The sequence below is a fragment of the Macaca thibetana genome, chromosome 7 (genome assembly GCF_024542745.1).
Source record: "Macaca thibetana thibetana isolate TM-01 chromosome 7, ASM2454274v1, whole genome shotgun sequence".
Classification (NCBI taxonomy): Eukaryota; Metazoa; Chordata; class Mammalia; order Primates; family Cercopithecidae; genus Macaca; species Macaca thibetana.
The window spans coordinates 143,109,865-143,117,515 of record NC_065584.1 but is presented as its reverse complement, the minus strand read 5'-3'; the positions used below and the strand labels follow the sequence as shown (position 1 = coordinate 143,117,515).

Sequence of the window (7,651 nt, the reverse complement as noted above, 5' to 3'; positions counted from 1 at the left end):
CTACTGAGTAGCTGGGACTACAGGTGTACACCACCATGCCCTGCTAGTTTTTAAAATTTTTGTAGAATATGTTGCCCAGGCTGGTCTTGAACTCCTGAGTTCAAGCAATCCTCCCACCTTGGTCTCCCAGAATGCTGTAATTATAGGCATGAGCTAGTGTGCCTGGCTACTATCCAAATTTTAAAAATTATTTTTCAAAGTATCAGATGTAATAGTCTTAAAAGTTAAATAATTTATATAAAAACAAAGCAGTTCCCTGTTCTATCCTTCCAGACCCTTGAGTCCTGTTCTTTACAAACAGCCTCACAGTCTCTTTCAACTCATGATCATCGGTATGACTGATCATACTGCTAACTCTGTGGCTAAATTAGTGGGAAGTGAAGAATTAAGCAAATAAAATAATGAGGCAACTGAGTAATTTTTGTTGTTTGTTCTTTTTCATTCTTTGAGACAACTGTTAATTCCAAGACAGACAAAAAGCTTAACACAAAAATAAATCACAGTAAAATACCTGACTTAGCGGTGAATACTTACGTAGCTCTAACGCGTTAATCTTTGAGTATGTAATCAAAAATTGTTTAATAACTGGAAGATTGGAGCAATAGGAGGAAGAATGATATAAAAGGAAAGAACTAAATCCTCATCTTCCGTGGGAATAAATCAATAAACAATATATACAATTATTTTTTTCTGTCCAGTGAATGGAATACTGTGTTTTGGGTTTTATTCTCATGATTTAACTCATGATCAGTTCCTTTTTTTTTTTTTTTGAAACAGGGTCTCACTATGTTGCCCAGACTGGAGTGCTGTGGCTATTCACAGTGGCTGTTGTGGCACACTACAGCCTCTAACTTGGCTCAAGCAATCCTACTGACTCAGCCTCCAGAGTAGCACAAACTACAGGTGCTCACCACCACACCCAGCCTCATAGCTGTTCTTTAGCTCTTTGTACCCTTGTTTCTAAGAAACAAGTTTACACTCTGGTTTCTTCATTTAACAATTGTAGGCTGGGTGCTGTGACTCACTCCTGTAATCCCAAAACTTTGGGTGGCCAAGGTTGGAGGATTGCTTGAGCCCAGGAGTTCGAGGGTGCAGTGAGCTACGATGGCCTGGATAACAGAATAAGACCATCTAAAAAATAAAACCCAAAACACTGTATTCCATTCACTGGACAGAAAAAAATAATTGTATATATTGTTTATTGATTTATTCCCATGGAAGATGAGGATTTTGTTCTTTCCTTTTATATCATTGCTCCTCCTATTGCTCCAATCTTCCAGTTATTAAACAATTTTTGATTACATACTCAAAGATTAACGCGTTAGAGCTACGTAAGTATTCACCGCTAAGTCAGGTATTTTACTGTGATTTATTTTTGTGTTAAGCTTTTTGTCTATCTTGGAATTAACAGTTGTCTCAAAGAATGAAAAAGAACAAACAACAAAAATTACTCAGTTGCCTCATTATTTTATTTGCTTAATTCTTCACTTCCCACTAACTTAGCCACAGAGTTAGCAGTATGATCAGTCATACCAACTTATTCCTCAGGTCCATGTTAATACTGTATACATTCTTCCTGGAACAGTCACTTCTTTCCCTCTGCTCTGGACTTTTCTTTTATAAGCCTGCTACACAGGTGTCATCCTGGGATTTCTCTTTATCACTTTTTGAGGAATTCCTTCTTCTGTGTTGATTCCTTTGTTTCTTGGATCTCCTTTTTCTTTAATGATGCATATTTTTGCTTTTTTTTTAAAATAATAGAGATAGGGTCTCCCTCTGTTGCCCAGCCTGGAATGCAGCGACACGATCATGGCTCATAGCACCCCCAAACTCCTGGGCTCCTGTGGTCCTCCTGCCTCAGCCTTCCAAGTAGCTAGGATTACAAGCACATGCCACCATACCTGGCTCATTAAAAAAATAAATTATTTGTAAACATAGGTTCTCACTATGTTGCCCAGCCTTATCTCAAACTCCTGGCCTCAAGTGATCCTCTGCCTTGGCCTCCCAAAGTGCTAGGAATATAGGTGTGAGCTGTGACGCCCAGCCAACTGTATTCTTTTATTTTTTATTTTTTTGTGGGTCGGAGTCTCGCTCTGTCACCAGGCTGCAGTGCAGTGGCATGATCTCAGCTAACTGCGATCTCCACCTCCTGGGTTCAAATGATTCTCCTACCTCAGCCTCCCTAGTAGCTGGGACTACAGGCACGTGCCACCATACCCAGCTAATTTTTTACTTTTAGTAGAGACAGGGTTTCACCATGTTGGCTGGGATGCGCTTGATCTCTTGACCTTGTGATCTGTTCGCCTCAGCCTCCCAAAGTGCTGGGACTACAGGTGTGAGCCACCACACCCAGGCTTTTTTTGTTGTTGTTGTTGAGATGGAGTCTAGCTCTGTGGCCCAGGCTAGAGTGCAGTGGTACGATCTCGGCTCACTGCAACCTCTGTCTCCTGGGTTCAAGCAATTTTCTGCCTCAGTCTACCAAGTAGCTGGGATTATAAGCACCTGCCACCATACCCAGCAAATTTTTGTATTTTTAGTAAAGGTGGGGTTTCATCATCTTGGCCAGGCTGGTCTTGGACTCCTGACCTTGTGATCCACCCGCCTTGGCCTCCCAAAGTGCTAGGATTACAGGAGTTAGCCACCACGCCCAGCCCAAATGTATTCTTAATTAGCTTCCTGAGGAAGAGTGCAAGGGAAGTAAATTTTTGTAGACCTTGTAGGTTTTTACATTTTATAGTTTGGCTGGGTATAAAATTGAAGATTGGAAATACTTTTTCTTCATTTTAAAGTAATTTTTCAATTGTATTCTAGCTTCCAGGTAATTATAGAGAAGTCTGATATTATTGTGACTCCACAACCTTTGTCTATAACCTCTTACTTCTCTCTGAAGTTTATTGATCTTCTCTTATTCTTGATGTTCTGACATTTCAGTATTTGATATATCTTTGTGTGGTCTTGCTCTGTTTATTGGGCTGGCTACTTGTGTGATCACATTCCGTGTAGAAACTTACGTCCTTCAGTTCTGTGAAATTATCTGGTTTTATTTTATAATTCTTATCTTTTCTCTGATTTTACACTCTCCATCTTTTTATTCTACTTTGCATGTTTAATTTCCAATAAATCATTCTAGTTTTTGTTTAATGGCATCCTGACCTTTTATCATCTTTTAGAATATTGATTATAATTTTTAATATATCCTTTATATTTTTCAAAACATATCTGAACCATACACTTCAGAAAAGTATACTTAGTGAACATATAGTTAGTGATTGTGCTAGAGAGTGAGATATGGGGGATATAAGTGTAAAACATTGGACTTATTTTTTGGGAGTACAAAGTTGTTTGGGGAATTAAGAAGTATGTTCACATGAAATGATCATTGAGAATACTCACTTTATAATTAACCCTAAATGACTAGCACAAACAGTAAATGTTATAAAAGTTCAGATGAAGAAAAATGTTTTAGTGTGAAATAAGGAAGATTTAAGCTATACAGTGCTTGTCTAATTAAAATAACAGGCTGATTACTACCTCAGGCTTAAGAAATCCAAAAAATACATCAAAATGATTCTTTTAAAATTCAGTTTTTCTTTTTTTTTTTGAGACAGAGCTTCACTCTTGTTACCCAGGCTGGAGTGCAATGGCATGATCTCGGCTCACTGCAACCTTGGCCTCCCAGGTTCAAGCAATTCTCCTGTCAGCCTCCCAAGTAGCTGGGATTACAGGCGTGGCCATTTATATTTTTAGTAGAGATGGGGTTTCTCCATGTTGGTCAGGCTGGTCTCCAACTCCCGACTTCAGGTGATCTGCCCACCTCGGCCTCCCAAAGTGCTGGGATTACAGGCGTGAGCCACCACGCCTGACCTAAAATTCAGTCTTTCTTAGTTGAATTGTATTATGTTTGGCTATCATGACAGAAAATGTGGTGCCATCTTTGATTTTTACGCTAGTTTACTGATTATTATCTCATCGATAAGTCTTGCTGATATTATATACCCCTTTCCTTAATTCCCTTTGGGGCCACTCCTGAGTCCTTATCTCCTTACCACTAGAGTGTAGCAGCATTCTAATTATTCTCCAGCCTATGATCTCTTCCTTATCTTATTCTGCATAAACCTACAAGAGCTATAGTTCAAACATCTTGGCTTTGTTATGTTGATGATGCTATGGAAAATAAACTGATCGTTCTTTATTGTTAGCTGCGTCAAAATTAGCTCAGACCAGAAGATTGCACAAGTACAGGGCATATATACATTTACTCCTCCTCTTTTAGCCTTCTATTCAAGATATGTGAGAAAATTCTGAGTTAAAAATCAAAGGTTTCCATGTAACTCAAATTGCCCTGGCTCTGGCCTTCAACTGCTTGCAGAAACTCCAGCCTCCTGCAAAGAACATCCCCGACTCAATTATTTCTGAGAGCCCCCATGGGGAGTCCCACACCTGTTTAGAAATAAGTCCAATCCTATGATATTCCACCAGGTGCTGCTTCTACTCCATGCTGCTTTACCAGATGCCCATCTGTCCTGGTAATGTTAAAAATACTTGATGGTGAATGGAGGGAAATAATTTTCTCTTCCCTCTTATTATAGCCCTAATGTGCGATAGTATTAATGAAACAGTTCTCTCAGTTTTACTTATGTAGTCCTTTATGTAGTCCTTTTTCAAAGTGAGGGCAAAATGTGATTCCAGGTAGGTTTCACCAGAAGTGAACGTAAGAAATATATAACATCTTCAACTTAGAATCCCTGCTTCCCTAGTCTTATGGCCAATGGTTAAAATTTTGTCATTGGATCACGTATATTATGCCTGCCTCATTCTTTCCTTAGAACTTTTCTCAAAAATACTTCTGCCCTGCCAGCCCACCAGTTTGTCAGACATCTGTCAACTCTAGTTCTCAAAGTATGGTTTTTGGGTTGGTAGTATCAGTATCACCTGGGAACTACTTAAAAATGAAAATTCTCGAGCCCTACTCCAGATCTACAGAATCAGGAGCTGTGTGTGTTTTTTTGTTTTTGTTTTTTGTTTGTTTTTGAGACGGAGTCTCGCTGTGTCGCCCAGGTTGGAGTGCCGTGGCCGGATCTCAGCTCACTGCAAGCTCCGCCTCCCGGGTTCACGCCATTCTCCTGCCTCAGCCTCCGGAGTAGCTGGGATTACAGGCGCCCGCCACCTCGCCCGGCTAGTTTTTTGTATTTTTTAGTAGAGACGGGGTTTCACCGTGTTAGCCAGGATGGTCTCGATCTCCTGACCTCGTGATCCACCCGTCTCGGCCTCCCAAAGTGCTGGGATTACAGGCTTGAGCCACCGCGCCCTGCCAGAGCTGTGTGTTTTAACAAGACCTCTGGGTGATTCTGATCTTTGATAAAGTTTGAGAATTACTACTCTAGCATTGGGGGAAGCAACCCCTTCTGACTTACGTGACAAATAAATAAACCTGAGCAAGAGACAGCAAGAGGCTTCTAAATTCACCCTCCATATTCACTGTTATTTTTCATTACTCTTCTGGAACTATGCAATCCTCCAGAACTATGCAATACTCTTTTGGCTGTGTTTTTCTATACACTTTTCCTTGAGAGGGTGTGTGTGTGTGTGTGTGTGTGTGTGTGTGTGTGTAGATAGACAGATATACTTTCAAAGTAATGTCTAAGACTATATTTATCATTCTGACGTCAAATTGTTTTTGGTTCTTGTCTGTCTCATTTTTTTTTTCATATTAGTATCATTCTCTCAGTCAGTCAAGTGGTTCTGTTTTATTTTTCTCACAGTCAAGAAGTCCTATTTTGAATTTGAAAGGTTTCATTCTTTCGCCCAGACTGGAGTGCAGTGGCACAATCAGAGATCACTATAGCCTTGAACTCCTGGGTTCAAGCAATCCTCTCACCAGTCTCCTGAGTAGCTAGAACTATAGGCATGTACCATCTCACTTGGCTAAAGAGAATGGGGTCTTGCTATGTTGCCCAGGCTGGTCTCAAACTCCTGACCTCAAACGATCCTCCCCACTCAGCCTCTTACAGTTTTAGGATTACACCACGCCTGGCCTAATTTTGCTTTCTTAAGACAAAACCTAAACATACCCATTTTATAAAAACTAGTAAACCACTGTTTTCTTCAAAGGCTACTACTAAATCAATGGTGTATCTTACAATTGAGGGTATCTTAGAATTGGGGAAATATGTCCTCTCTTCTGCTGTTTTTATGCGTTGACACTGACTTTCCAGCAGTACCTGGTCTTTTATTTTCACTACATCCCTTACTATGTTTGTTTAAAACGGCGGTTGCCAAACTTTAGTGTAATTAACTCCCATGTGGGAAGTCTATTAAAATGGGTTTCTAGGCTCTATCCCCAGGAACTCTATTCAACGGAACTGGAGAAAAGCTCTGTAATCTGCAGGGGTTTTTGTTTGTTTGTTTGTTTGTTTTTTGAGATGGGGTCTCACTGTGTCGCCCAGGCTGGAGTGCAGTGGGGGTATCAGGGCTCACTGCAGTCTTGACCTCCTGGATTTAAGTGTTTCTCCCTCCTCAGCCTCCAGAGGAGCTGAGACCACAAGGGTGCGTCACCATACCTGTCTAATTTTTAAATTATTTGTGGAGATGAGTTCTCTCTATGTTGCCCAGGCTGGGGACTCTGCGGTTTTGATAAGCATCCTAAGTAACTCTAATGCAGTTATTTCATGAGCTATACTTTGAGGAACACTGACCTAGAATGATATCAGGCAAAAACTACTTGCATCGTTGAGAAGTATAGTTTTGTTAATATGCAAACAGTAAGAATTCGGACCCATTTGGTTTATAATCACAATAATGAACCTCATAATTTTCACTGACTGTCTACGATGTGGTGCTTTGGGGCACAAAAGAGAATATGAAGCATAGTCATATGGAGGCAACCCAATGTAGCCAAAAGTGTGATGAATGGAGACTACAAGAACCTGGTCCTGCCACTGACTAATTTTACAAGCTTGGGTAAAAGTAAATTCATAAATTTACTTCAGTTTTCACATTTTGTAAAAGAAACGAAAAAAGGAAGACTATACTTTCAGGGATCGTTTCTATAGTTCGTTACGAGAGAAGTTTCTCTGAATGTGTAGAACATCAGAAACCATGAGGAGGAGGCACAGTGTTGTCTCCCGAGCGTGAAGCCGGGTCCTGGTGTTGCTTCGCTGCAACTGCCATTTGCCATTGATTATAGTTTTTCTCTTCCTTTGGGAAAGTAAGAGGGAAAGGATGCAGTCTGAGTGGTTCCTATTAAAAAAAACAAAGAAAGAAAGAAACAAAAAAACCAGGAGGAAAATAGCTTGGATGATTTTGCTATGTGGTACTGTAGATGAAATGGAACTTATAATAAAGAGTTTATAAATTATAAATATATTTTTAAATATATTCTTATTGCCACTGCCCTCAAGTTGGTTAGGAAGACAAAACGTAAGTGTCTATAAGTAAAATAAAAATATGACCCCTATAGGCAGTGCTTAAGGGGTAGTATGAAGTGCCTCTCAGAAAGATAATTAAATAACCAAATCAACAGAATAAATCAGCTTAGCTATTTTTGTTTGTTTGTTTGTTTGTTTTAGATGGAGTTTCGTTCTTATCACCTAGGCTGGAGTGCAATGGTGCGATCTCAGCTCACTGAAACCTCCACCTCTTGGGTTCAAGC

At 40.0% G+C, this 7,651-nt stretch overlaps 1 non-coding gene across 1 annotated transcript; it reads left to right on the top strand.

Moving 5' to 3' along the window:
- The first annotated feature begins 7,021 nt into the window (after nt 1–7,021).
- On the top strand, nt 7,022–7,237 carry LOC126960406 (small nucleolar RNA U3). Its single transcript, XR_007727956.1, has one exon. It is a non-coding gene; the product is annotated as a small nucleolar RNA U3 (small nucleolar RNA).
- Nucleotides 7,238–7,651: the final 414 nt, after the last annotated feature.